Source organism: Protomyctophum parallelum (assembly GCF_964188405.1).
Source record: "Protomyctophum parallelum genome assembly, chromosome: 18".
NCBI classification, from domain to species: Eukaryota; Metazoa; Chordata; class Actinopteri; order Myctophiformes; family Myctophidae; genus Protomyctophum; species Protomyctophum parallelum.
Genome location: NC_139716.1, coordinates 34405764 through 34419756, shown reverse-complemented (window position 1 = coordinate 34419756; position 13993 = coordinate 34405764).

Genomic DNA, 13993 nt, shown 5'->3' with positions numbered 1-13993 from the left:
TGACCCGTATATCTCACAATGATCTTGCAAGTATATGATTGTATAGATGAGATTGATAAAGTAGGCTATATCATCCACTCTTTTCCACACATTTCCATTTGTTTGTGTGGAGTCAGGAACCTGCTATTGCATGTTTGGCTGCGGGAGTAAAGCGTTGACAGACAAATGAACCCCTCAGCCAATCAGGCTAACAAAAAAAGTGACGTCATAGTCTAGAACGAGATTTATTGTGGGCTCGCTCCAGCGAGCACACACTAGTTCTCTAGACACTTTTTTGGCACAGGACTACTTCCACATACTTTGTGTTAGAAATCTACTTCAATGTTCAGCTTATTTATATGCTTGTGTCGTTGTGTGTGTCCCAATACAAACATGAAATGCCATTGATAATGAATGGCCAATTTTGAGTTTGTGTAAACACAAAAAAGACTAATGATTATCATTCACAGGTGTGATTTTTCTTTTTACAATTCTTTTTTTTGTAAAAGTTTTTGCATGAAGGGTCAGATCATTCTAGGTTCACACATCGCTATGACAACCCATTCAAACCTCTTCTGCTTCCTGGGGCGGCAGTGAATACGTCTCATCACGCCATGCCAACAGTCCATTTTTTTTAAACTTTTTCTTCAGCTTTAATACATTTTCTACTGTATATACATTCCGGGTTTCTGCAGGAACTGCTTTTCCAGTTGTTTTATTGCATTTATGGCTTGGCCCCATCTTATCGCAGCTTGCAGCAATATATTTGGTTGTCTTTTGTGATTTGTCAGGGGCAACAATTAAAAAGCTGGAGTAAGACTGTCTGGCACGTGTAAAATATCGCCATCGGTGTATGAATGTGTGTGTGTGTGAATGGGTGAATGTAATGCACAATCTATGTAAAGTGCCTTGGATAAGGCACTATGTAAATGCACCATTTACCTCTTTCTGATACAGAGACACCACACTACTGTATCTCTATCTGACACAGAGACACCGAGGAGTCGGACCAAGAATAAGGCCTGAAGCCAAACCCTGCATAGAGCGGCTCGGTGAATCTGGACAGGTAGGTGTACAGGTGTGTCCGCACGTCAGCAGACACTCCGTAGAAGGACAGAGTGCCTGCGGGCCAGTCCAGATACACCCCTACCCTGTTGGAGCAGGGACGGACGAGGTCCTGCTGAGTCCAGAGGATAGTCGGCTCTCCGTTGTGACAGACCTTCAGGCTGTCGGGTACATTGCACGTGCTGCCTTGGGGCACCTCGTAACAGTCCAGACTCCAGGACTTGTTGTAATGCCCGAACAGGCTGTCGTCGCCCCGTCCCCTCCTGTTTATTCCGCCGTATGTCACCGCTATTGAAATGGAGCCGCTCCAATCGACCTCCCAGTAACAGCGTCCGGTCAGACCCTCTGTGCACAGAACCTGCTTGCAGATCTCAAACCTGTTTGGGTGATCGGGATACGACTGGTTCCTTTCCACACGCGTCACAGTTCTGTTGTTCTCAGACAGAGAGAGGTTTCTGTTGACTGTATTTGGGTCCAGTGTGAGTTCAAAGAACCGAGTTGTCAGGTTGTTCACTAGTTGAACATTCTTGATCTTCTCCGGTTGCACAGGGACCTTGTTCTCGGTGGTCTTCCTCTTGTTCATGTCGTCATTGTGCTCTGCGGGCATCAGTCGGAGCCTCTCCTGCTCCCATGTGCTCCTCTCGTCCTCCAGACATTTCATCTTCTCTTCCACCTCCAGCATGTGGGTCTCCATCACCTTCACCTGGTTCCTCGTGTCTTCGCTCTGCCGCTCTGCGTAGAGGAACCGTTCCACCAAAGCCTCCTTGTCTCTGATCACCTGGAGTCTCTCCTCCTCCCACTTGACGGCCAAGGCTTCCATTTCTTGCCTCTCCTCCTGTTTCTCCCGCTTCTCCCTCCTCAGCTCTTCCTGGAGGGAGGCGATCAGTGTGTTTGTCTCGTCCATCCTCTCTTTCCTGAGGGTCGCAATCACCTGGCGGTTCCTTTTCTCCTCCGCTTCCAGTTCCTCCAGCCTCTTTTCCATTCCCAGGAGCTTGACGTCTCGGGTCTTCCTCTCTTCCTCCATGTCTTTGACCTTCTCTTCCTGCGAGAGGAGCGTCTCGATCACTTTGTCTTTGGTCTCCTCCCAGTCATTCTTCTCCTTGGTGAAGACCTGGTTAATGTCCTCCATTGCCTTCAGGAGGCTTTTCTGTCTTATCTCTCTCTTCTGCATGTAACAGTAACCGACCATGACAGCAGATGCCACCGAGGCGACACCAACGCCATACTCTTTCACATTTAACAGCATTACTTTGAATAAAACGTCCTTAATTTGGGTAACGGTGCGAATGGTTCGATACAGCTCTGACGGCATGTCATGTCATTATGTCGCTCAACTCTCCCAATAGGCTGACATGTTTAGACAGATGTTTATTTTACGACATTGTGGTTGATATGGTAATAGAGATCAAACATATACTCTGCTATTTATCTCATGGGGTAGGAGATCGTTTTGTTCCAGTTGTTCTCAGTGTCGCATTCGGGTGGTGGAGCGCATACGTTTGTCTAATGTATAGTCCGACATGCGTCAGTCTGACACACGTGGCCGGTTACGACTCATGATATGATAATGATATTGTCAGTTCACAATGAAATTTGTCTTGCGACACAGCAGCCAAGTATGCAGAACACATATACACACATTTGACATATGACAACATGACAACACAAAGAACAAGACAATTTACATACATAAAGACATGAAGACAAGAGCGATATCCACCGCTTAGATTATCCTGTGGCTACTACAACTCCTGATTAAGCCTCAAGGTCGAATGGTGGACAAAGGACCTCTTTAGTCTGACCTTATTGTATGCTGGTACACCATATCTCCTTCCTGAAGGTACAGTAGCAACCTATATTCTCCATACAACTCAACCGTGGTTTCCACGTGAGGTTAGGGTTTGGGGAGATAAGCACCCATGGGGGGAAGCACCCTATGATCCGACGGACCATTGCTCCGAAGGAGCATTGGTCCGAGGTGCGCTGGGGGTCGGGAGAGGGTTGGGGTTAGGTTTAGGTGTCTGCCCCGGGGGAGGTTAGGGTGAGGGTTTGAGGTAGGTTGTCGATCGGACCAATGGACCGTCAGCATATTGACAGGTCTGTAGCTCTCAGAGTTCGAGACCCTAACCCTTGGGTCTTTAAGTCTTTCTTGTGCTCTTGTTTTTAAATTCCTACTATTTGTCACATACATTGCTGTATGCGAGATGTGTTGTCCGCATTTTACCCATCTCTTGGAGCGGTGAGTCGCAGCCGTGCCGCGTTCAGGAATGATCTGTAGTTTGATCTAACCTCCCAATCCTACTATTGATGCTGAGTGCCAAGCAGGGAGGCAACAAGGCACTGGTTCCGGACACTGTAACCACAAGGCCACTGAGCTGGTCGATGATTGTACGTAGATGTCTGAATACTTCTTATTGAGGGTGTAATTTTGTTCTGCACCGGAGTCACCTTTTCACATTGTCCTGTTAGCTCCACCAGGAGGCAGAATTTTGAAAAACACATTTTTGAGGTGCGCTAGGCTAATGACCTAATTTCCGGAAATTAGGTCATTAGTCTATGGACTTTCCATGTTTGTTTAGAGCCTAATTCAAAATAACCGGTCGCCAACCAAGTCTATGGACTTTAATGTTTGTTTAGGGTAGTTATGCTGGGTTTTTTTGCCAGCCAAGTCTATGGACTTTACTTAAGTAAAACGGTACTTTGTCCACCACTGGTGGAAACTTTGTATGTGTATGTCCAAAACTTTTACTTTAAAGGGAAATGGGAAAGGAATTACTTTACAATTGTTTCCATTTCCAATAGATCCAGTGTAGATCCTATTTATAGAAAAGGGGGGTGATTTATGGAGATACAAGGTGTCTACCCAACAGCAACGATATACAAGTTAATGTATATTTCAAAGTAATTTAATTCAATGGAGGTCGTTGGGAAAGTGGGGCGGCACCCTAGCGCGCTCTATTGACCAGACGCCACAGATATATTAGCTAATTTGGTAATGGGTAAAAAAAACATGTTTCTGCAACAAACACTGACATTTGATGCATCTGTAGCACCCCTATAGGCTGACATGTGTCGTACGGAGGCTCCTAAATATGTAAAATAGGCCTGTAAAACTGGAAGCCAATTATAACCATGGTATGCAATATCAAGAGTCTGCAGTATACATGCCCATCTCATTACTCGAGAGTCTAGAAGAACATGCAAAACAGAGGAGGTAAATCTAATCAGGTGGAAATGTGTATGGTCTAAATATATACAAGGAGATGTGGAAAAATAATCTTTAGATTTTATGGACCTACCGCAGCACAAGATAGGCCAACATGTAAAGCAGGCTAGTGAAGTTTCACCATGAGGCACATTTGAAAGAGCTTGGGCGGAGAGTCTTACTTAGGCCTACTGGCGTGGTCCACGAAAAGCTTGACGCTAATGCCGGTGCATCGTTTTGTGAAAAAAGGGAGACAAACAGAGAGACACACAGGGATGCAAAAACATCATCTCTGTCCCCCAGTCTGTGTGACGGAGATTTAAAAAAATACATTTAACACTGATCTCATAAAGGCACACAATTAAGAATGAATATAACAATACCTGTATATCTCGCATGGTCACTATCACATGCAAAAATACAATAATATGAAAAGGGGAAAAAAAGAGAACTGGAAAGTGAGAATATGTCATGTTCTTGTCATTGTAAGTAGAACATCTGTCAACAGTGTCGTCTTTGGAAGACAACACTGTTTGGACTGCCTTCCTGCTCCTCTACTTCAACCACTTATAGACGAGGAGTCCTCATACCCTCACCCAGCCCCCCTGTTTCCGTGGCCTCGATACAATGTACAGTTTAAAAGTACTCTGGATGCATTTCGCAGACACTCCAGAGCGATTTACGGTAAGCAAGAACAACACGTGGTAATAGATCAAATGCATAAAAAATAGTCAATCAAGAATCATAAGTGAGCTAAGAACATCCGTCTAACAGTAGAATATCTGTACAATGAAACTATGGTTATACACTATGGAGTGCTATGTCTACATTGAGCCTCTGCATACGCCTGTAAGGTCATCAAGACTAGGGCAATTGCTACAAATAGCATGCAGTACATCAATACCATCACCGAGCCCCACTGGCTGCTTCTGGGGCCTCAATACCATCGTCTCGCTCCCAACAGGGCTCTCTCTTTGAGAAGCAACCGGCCACACGGGTGGCTGAACTTCAAGTCGGTTTTTCACTTCTTCCTTCATGTCCGTGTATAGAGTCAGGCTTGGCAGCTGCATCTGACCAGGTCATGAACCGTGCCCTCTTGAAACCCCCTCTTCATCTGCCGATCTACCGTCAGCCACAAGCTTCAGGCTCTCAGCAGCTGAAAGAAGTGAAGCTGACTTGGCCTCACACTTGGTCTGGGGGAGTCTGAGTTCAAATGGCCACCTAGTATCTGTCAGATAGAACCGGTCTGTATGTGCTCATTTAATATGCTTTTGCAATCATCACATTTGTGTGAGCATGTGTGTGTGTGTCCACACATCCAGAGTACACATTACAGATGTTACTTTATGTCTTCTCTTGGACACAGAGCTACCGAGGAGTCATCCAACCAGCACCAGAACGCAGCATAGAGGGGTTCGGTGAATGTGGTCTGGAAGGTGTACAGGTGTGTCCGTGTGTCAGGGGAGATGCTGTAGAAGGACAGAATGCCAGCGGACCAGTCCAGATGCACTCCCACTCTGTTGGAACCAGAGGGACAGATGGGAAGTTGAGTTTTGTTCCTGTCGTGACGGACAATGTACCTCGCTCCCTGGAGACCATACGAAGACTTCGCAACGTCGTAACCTTCCAAACTCCAGGAGTTGGCATTGTGTCCAAACAGACATTCATCACTGAGTCCTCTGCGTTTGATTCCACTGTATGCCACCGCTATGGACACCTGCTTTCTCCACTCTACCTCCCAGTAGCAGCGTCTGGTCAGACTCTCTACACACAGGACCTGTGACCAGTAGTCAAATCTGTCTGGATGGTCAAGATACGGCTGCTTCTCTTTCACATGTGTCGCCATCGTGTTGTTCTCGGACAGAAAGAGGCGTTTGTTTGCAGTGTTGGGGTCCAGCGTGAGAGGACAGTAATGACTCAAGATGGCCTCCATCTGGTTGATGCTCAGGACCGGGCTTCCTGTCGCCATTTGCCTCTCCATCTCATGGAGCTGATGTCTCGACTCCTCCCACTTGACCTCCACGTCTTTCCTCTCTTTCTTGATGACTTCCATCTTCTCTTCCATCTGCACCACGTTGTCCACTGTTGCCTTCATTGCGTACTTCATCTCTCTGATCTGTTCCACCGCCATTTTGATCTGCTCCGCCACGGCCTTCTCGTCCTTGAACTTCGATATCACATTGGTCATCGGGGGCTTAGTGGTGATCGGGGTCCTGGATTTCGGGGTCCTAGGGGAGCTTGGGGGCCTAGGGGAGATCAGGGGCCTATCGGGCAACCTATTGCGTGATGGCGACCGTGACGGGATTGGAAACGGGGATAACCTATTGCGTGACGGCGATGACCTATTGCGTGACGGCGACCTTGCCGACCTTGGCAACGGGGACATCCAATTGCGTAATGGCGACCTTGGCGAGATTGGCAACGGGGACTCATTGCACGGTGGCGACGGGAAAGTTGGCACCTCCTCATATCCCACAACACTGTCGTCTTCCGACGTCTCCTCTTCGCTGGAGTGGAGACATCGGACGATGTCATGGGCACGTTCTCTCTCCTCCTCCCACTTGTTCACATCCTCCTTCCGATCGTCTTTGATAACTGTGATCTGCTTCTCCCATTTCAACACGTCTAGCTCTCTTGCTTTAACCTCGTCTTTGAGGCCCTGGATCTGCTTCTCGGCTTCGATCATCTCCTGCTGCACGGCTTCCTCTTTCTTGACCAGCTTGTGCACGTTATCCATCGTCGACACCAACTTCTCTTCCAGCTCCTCTACTACAGGTGATTTCATGGTTTTCCTCACCGCGTCAACATCGTCCTCTGTGTACATCGGTTCCCCCCGCGACATCGGTGTCTGGGGTCTATGCTGGGGTCTAAGCTGGTCTAACAAATCCCTGTGCTTCTGTTCAGCAACGAGCACCTGTTGCCACGCCTCCTCCCTTCTTTTAATCATTTCCTTCACGTTGACCATGGGTGTCATGTCCTCCGTTGTCGTTGTCTTGTCATTGTTCTGCCACGCAGCTATCATTTGGTGTCTCTTTTTCCTCTCCTCCGTCCGCTTCTCCTCCGTCCGCCTGTCCTTGACGTATTCCAGTACCTTCTCCTTTGTCAACTTCGTGTTGTCCGCGACACCATTGACCTCCGCTAACACGTTCACGTGCCTGTTGTTCTCTGCTGCCTTTGTCTTGTTCGTCTCATCGTTCTGCTCTGTGGAGATCTGTTGAAGTCTCTGCTCCCATGTTTTCTCTTTCTCCGCCTCCTCATCCTCATCCTCATCCTCATCCTCCTCGTCACTCTGCTCTTCCTCGAGTTTTACCCTAGAATACGGATTCTGGGAATTAATGTCTTGGAAGTTCTCTACAGGTTGTTGGACGTTGTGATTGTACCTCATGTTTTGAACATCGTCTTCTGATTCGACATTCTGATTGCACCTCTTGGTTTCTATGTTGTCATGTGGTGAGTAGACATTCGGATTGTACCTCTTGGGTTGAATGTTGTCTTCTGATTGGTAGGTTTTCGGATTGACATTTTGATAACATGGAAAGTCCATTTCGGGAATGGTTATGTCCGTTTCGATTATGGTTATGCTCTGGTCGTCTGTGGATAACTCTGTCATCGCCTCCCTTTGTCTAATCAGCTGTCTCACGTTGACCATCATTTTCATTTCCTCTTCCATTCTCAGCAGCCGGTCCTCCGGCGTCTGCTTGTACACCACATTGTCTTGCACAGTGACAAATTGGAGTCTCCTGTCCCACCGGTGCCCCTCCTCCCTGCAGACCCCAGTGTCATCCGATGTCTTAATGTTGGAGCGCAGCTGTTCTTCCAGTGCCTCCCGGTCTCTGACCAGCTTTTTCACGTTCATCGCCATGTCCTCTTTTGTCCTCGGTACGCGTCTGGGCCGCATCTTTCTCGTTTGCTGGGCAGAGGGCGGGCGTTCCGCCAAAGGCTCCCAGGTGTGAGGCGAGGTTGAGGGCAGTGGCCAGGGATCCCGGGCCGGCGAGGGCAGCCGATCTAGATCGCGGGGGTGCTCGGCCGTGAGCAGGTGCTGCGCCAAGGCGAAAGCCTCCTCCTCTTCTCTGATAAGTTGGTTCAGTTGGTCCATTTCCACTTCCATTTGCATCACGTTGTGCTCCGTCGTCTTCATCTGTAAAATAATGTTTTCGATCTTGCCTTCCATATCCAGGACATGGTTCTCCGTGAACTCCATGTCGTGGTTCTGCTCTACGCACATCCGCTGGATGCTCTCCTCCATCAGCTTGTTGTCCTCCTCCATGCGTCTCTCTGTCTCTGTGTCTGCCTCCATCTGTCTCTCTACCATCATCTCCGTCTCTCTCCGTGTCTCTGCCATCATGTCCGCCTCTCTCCTCCTCTCCGCCATCATCTCTTCCACCACGCCTGCGAAGTTCTCCTCGATTTCGGGAATGTTCTTTATGCTCTTCATGTTCTGACTCTTCTGAACAAGAAGGTATTTCTTAGTAGCTGCCTCTCTAAGTCTAATTTCTTTTTTGACATTCACCATTGCTTATTTACTCACCGAATGAGCTATCATTACAGGTAAATAGGTAATAGTGCTCAACGGCAGTGTTGACACATTTATTGAATGTCCGCAAACACTCCCGGGTTGGTGCATCAGAGCTGGGCTCTGATTGGGTATATTTTCACGACGTCACGGACGGTTGATATGGCAGCAGAGATAAAAAGATAGAGCTGTTTTCTACAGCATTGGTTCCTAATGTGGGGTCCAGGACCCTTAGGCTGTCTGCAACTCTGAGTGTACAGATTTAACCAAATGGCCCCTTATAGCTCCATTTCATTACGCCTGACTTTGTGGGTGCCCCCTGTCACCGTGACAGTCTATGGACGTTTTGTGCGTACATACACTACAAAACAAACAACAATAGTAGCCTCGTCCATGACACACCGCAAAACAAGTTAAAAAGACTAAAAGTATCTACAAAGTGATACACTTACAAATGTTACACTTTAAATAGCTTTGATGAATATAACGGTATACCATTTTGTATTTTCATATTTATTTGGAATATCTTTACTCTCCCAAAAATAACAGGATTATCTTAGAATAAAGATAATTATTTTTAATCTATTCGTATATTTTTCCATTCCCCCCGTACAGGCCATCTTTTTAAATCACACCCGTGTGAACTGAGTGGCTTCCAGACCCACAGGAACGTGCCCAGGGTGCCGGCCCGGTTCCGGTGAGCCGCCCGCGTACGAAACGGTCGAGAAATGACAGAGTTACTTTGTGGGGGAATTATCAGACAGCTCTCTCTCTCTCTCTCTCTCTCTCTCTCTCTCTAGCACAACAGCACCACTTTTGCCCCTATTGGTACCCTAAACATAGGGACATAGGGATGGACGGTCATAGGGACATTGCTGTTCCTTGGAGTGGTTGCACCGCCACAATTATATTCATTACAATTAATATTTTAACAGATTGAATTATTATTCAAATTAATCTAAATCTAAATGCTATATTTCTTTGTAAAATGTATCACTATTTTTTATTTCTTACAAAACAACCAGTGTTTCGGTAGTGACTGTATTGTTACGGTAGTGACCAGAGCATTTTCTTTACAATGCGGTGCCATAGTCACTTAACTTATTTTGCTAAATATTAACTCATAAGATGCCTTACATTAGAAATATGCATACAAATGCTCAATACAATATAGTAATTCATTATTAAAGCAATAACAATAAGCCTCCTCCTCTTCTCTGATAAGTTGGTTTAGTTGGTCCAATTCCTCTTCCATTTGCGTCACGTCGTCTTCATCTTTAAAATAATGTCTTCGATCTGGCCTTCCATATCCAGGACATGGTTCTCCGTGGACTGCATGTCATGGTTCTGCTCTACGCACATCAGCTGGAGTCTCGCTCCTCCATCAGCTTGTTGTCCTCCTCCATGCGTCTCTTTGCCATTATCTCCGTCTCTCTCCTCCTCTCCGCCATCATCTCTTGCACCACGTCTCTGAGGTTCTCCTCGATCTCCGGAATGTTCTTTATGCTCTTCATGTTCGGACTCTTCTGAGCAGTGAGACACTTCTTAGTAGCTGCCTCTCTAAGTCTAACTTCTTTTTTGACATTCACCATCGCTTATTTACTCACCGAATGAGCTATCATTACAGGTAAATATCTAATAGTGCACATAGACACATTTATTGAATGTCTGTAAACACTCCCGGGTTGGTGCATCAGAGCTGGGCTCTGATTGGACATATTTTCACAACGTCACGGTTGATATGGCAGCAGATTTTGAAACTATTAAAAAGAGATACATTAATGAGAACCGGACAACACTTTTGATGGACACTAAAGTACTGAATGTAATTAATGTCATTGCTCCTGCTAAGGATAAATCAATTACCAATAAGCAAACAGCATCATGGAGAAACACTCTCTGAAAAGCGTGAGTGAAAATAGACGTGTATCCCGAGAGAAGACAGACTATGCACCCACTGCACACAAAATGAAGTGGAAACCGAGCTACACTTCCTAACCATCTGTCCATTGTACCAAGACATCAGAGACACATACTTCCCACTGATTACAACCACACACAGAGATTTTGAAAACATGACCAATGACAAAAAAATCCCATATCTGCTGGGTGAAGTACAACAATGTGCAAACACAGCAGCAAGATTTGTGAGTTGCTGTGATAGGAGAAGGATATCAAATGGAACACAACCACCCTAAAGACTAATCATTGTGCATATTCCTGCACTATACCTGCATCGAGTGACCTGGGTACATAGAATTTGATCTATTGAAGATTTCTGACCTTCAAATGTACATCATTTTTGTATTGATTGTATTGCTGTATTGTTGTATTGTTCTTTCTGCTTTGGCAATGTAAACGTATGTTTTCTCATGCCAATAAAGCCCTTTGAATTGAATTGAATTGAGTGAAAATAGTGTAAATCAAACCTCCAGGCAATCATATTTTTCTGAGATCATCAAAAGTCACAGTTACAATGTACACATGCTCTTTCCTATATTTGCCAGACTAATCCTCCAGATTCAACATCATCAGAACTAACTGCTGCTAACTCATCAGTGTCAAACACGACCATAAATTACCATTTAGGCCTGACGTAAAAAAAAAAAAAAGTTTTCTAAATCATGACAATTATCGGAAAGATTTGAGGCACATTTTAACGATTTTTCAGAAATAGCAGACCTACAAGTTCATAGCGTGCCACTCGGTGGCACGCTATGAACTGTGTAATAATAATGTACAATAATACAAGTTTTCTCCACCACACCCTCATCCCATGAACCTTTAACACCCGTGTGATTTCTTTCAATTACTTTCTTTTCTTTTTAGGAGGGCAGTATGAGTCACCAGAACCAAGGACTTATGTTTTCAATGAATCTATCATGGTTATAATGGAGTTTGAAGTTACAATGAGTTTGTATAGGGAGGGGGCGGGGGCAGCTAAAATGAATATCAAATATGTAAATACTGAATCAAGCAACATAAAAACTGTCCAGGGTGTTCACAAAAGCCCGAGTAGATGATGAAATTACCTTTTTCTTTTTTTAAAGTGAAATACCCCTTTAATGAAATAATTAATAGAATAAACAACCACCAAATAATTTCACAGATTTGAACAAACAATTTTATTTGCTGAAATACATTTTGGTTGAGCATTTCTTGGGGTGTTACGGGGGTGCTATGGGCTTCTTTGAACACCCCAGCGCCGCCTATACAAAACCTGCAGGCCCTGCGTCACTGTAACTTTGTCAATAACCCTTTTTGTCATGTTTTGTTCTTGCCTGTTACAGATGTAGTGAAACAGCTGGTCCAAGTTAGCAGGAAAATTTGTAAATAATGAGACTTTACAGGATTACTGCAGCCTACCGACTGATGAACTTGAATTAATTAATGAATGTGATCCAACGTGTTTTAAGTTGTTAACTAATTACTGCAGTGTGTTTCTGCCAGCTATATGGGCATAATAATAATAATAAAACTTTATTTGTAGGCTATAGCACCTTTCATGACATGAAATGCAGCTCAAAGTGCTTTACAGAACAATGGAGCGACGACATTAAAAAACAAGCAGTTACAGAGAGGACATGAAAAATAAAAAATAAAAGATCAATTAAAGGCAATGTTGTAGAAGTGGGTCTTGAGCTGAGCTTTAAAAATGTCTACAGAGGCTGCCTGACGAAGGTACAGTGGGAGCTTGTTCCAAGCCGACGGCCCGTAGAAGCAAAAAGCTGCTTCCCCGTATTTTTTAGTTGCCATTTTTTGGGCAAAGCGAGCAAGCCGGCGGTGGAAGACCTTAGGGGGCGGTTTGGGACATATTTAGGCAGGCAGTCATGTAGGTAGGAAGGTGCGAGACCATTGAGAGCTTTATAGACAAGTAAAATTATTTTTAAATCAATCCTAAACAACCGGAAGCCAGTGCAGTGATGCCAAAACTGGAGTAATATGTTCTCTCATCTTAGTTCTAGTTAAAACTGGCTGCTGCATTTTATTTTTGGACAAGTTGTAATCTGTCAGTTGTTTTCTTAGGCAGTCCTGAAAAAAGTGCATTGCAGTAATCAAGCCGAGAAAAAACAAAGGCGTGGATTAGCATTTTTGCATCGTCCAAGGACAAATAGGCTCTGATTCATGCAATATTTCTAAGGTGAAAAAAGGCAATCTTGGTGACATGATTAATGTGTGAATTAAAGTTCAATTCAGAATCAATAATAACCCCCAGGTTCTTTACTGTACTGTTAGTTTCTACAGTTAGGTTGCCAAGTCTGCTTATTATTGATTCTTTCTGCTCACTAGAACCGATTATGAGAACTTCTGTCTTATCCTCATTTAGCTTGAGAAAGTTCTCACTCATCCAACATTTGATGCTAGACAGGCAGGTCAACAGCGGGTCTAAAGCACAGGGATCATCTGGAGCCACAGAAAGATATAGTTGGGTATCATCAGCATAGAAATGAAAATTGACTCCGTGATTGGTAATGAGTTCGCCCAATGGCAGTATGTACAAGGAGAAAAGCAGAGGGCCAAGAATCGAGCCCTGTGGAATACCAGAACTGATGTCATGTTTGTCTGAGTCAAACTCGGCTAGATTGACAAAGTAACTTCTGTTTGATAGGTAGGAGGAAAACCAGGACAGGGCCGTACCAGACAGGCCTATCCAGTGCTCCAGACGCTGTATTAAAATTGAATGGTCAATCGTGTCAAATGCAGCCGTTAGATCTAGAAGTAAGAGAACGGATACATGTTTCTTGTCAGCAGACACCCTAAGATCATTCATTACTTTTACAAGTGCTGTTTCTGTGCTGTGACCTTTCCTAAAGCCAGATTGGAATTTATTGTGGACATTATTGTTCTGTAGAAACACATCCAATTGATGGAAGATGCATTTTTCTAAAACCTTGCCCAGAAAGGGTAGATTTGAAATGGGTCGATAGTTACCCAAAACAGCGGGATCAAGATTGTGTTTCTTGAGTAGGGGCCTAACTACAGCAGTCTTCAGTGAGTCTGGGAAGACGCCTGATTGTAGAGAGCTGTTTACAATTTTTAGGATATCTCCAATCACACTGTCTAAGTCCTCTTTGAGAAAGGTGGTGGGAATTGTATCCAATGAACAGGAGGATGATGTCATCTGTGATATGGTTTTGCGGAGTTCGTCTTCATCAATTGCGCAGAACGATAATAGGCTCCCCCTGGAGAGATCTACCCTGGGACCATTAGCTGCTGTTTGAAGGTTTGCG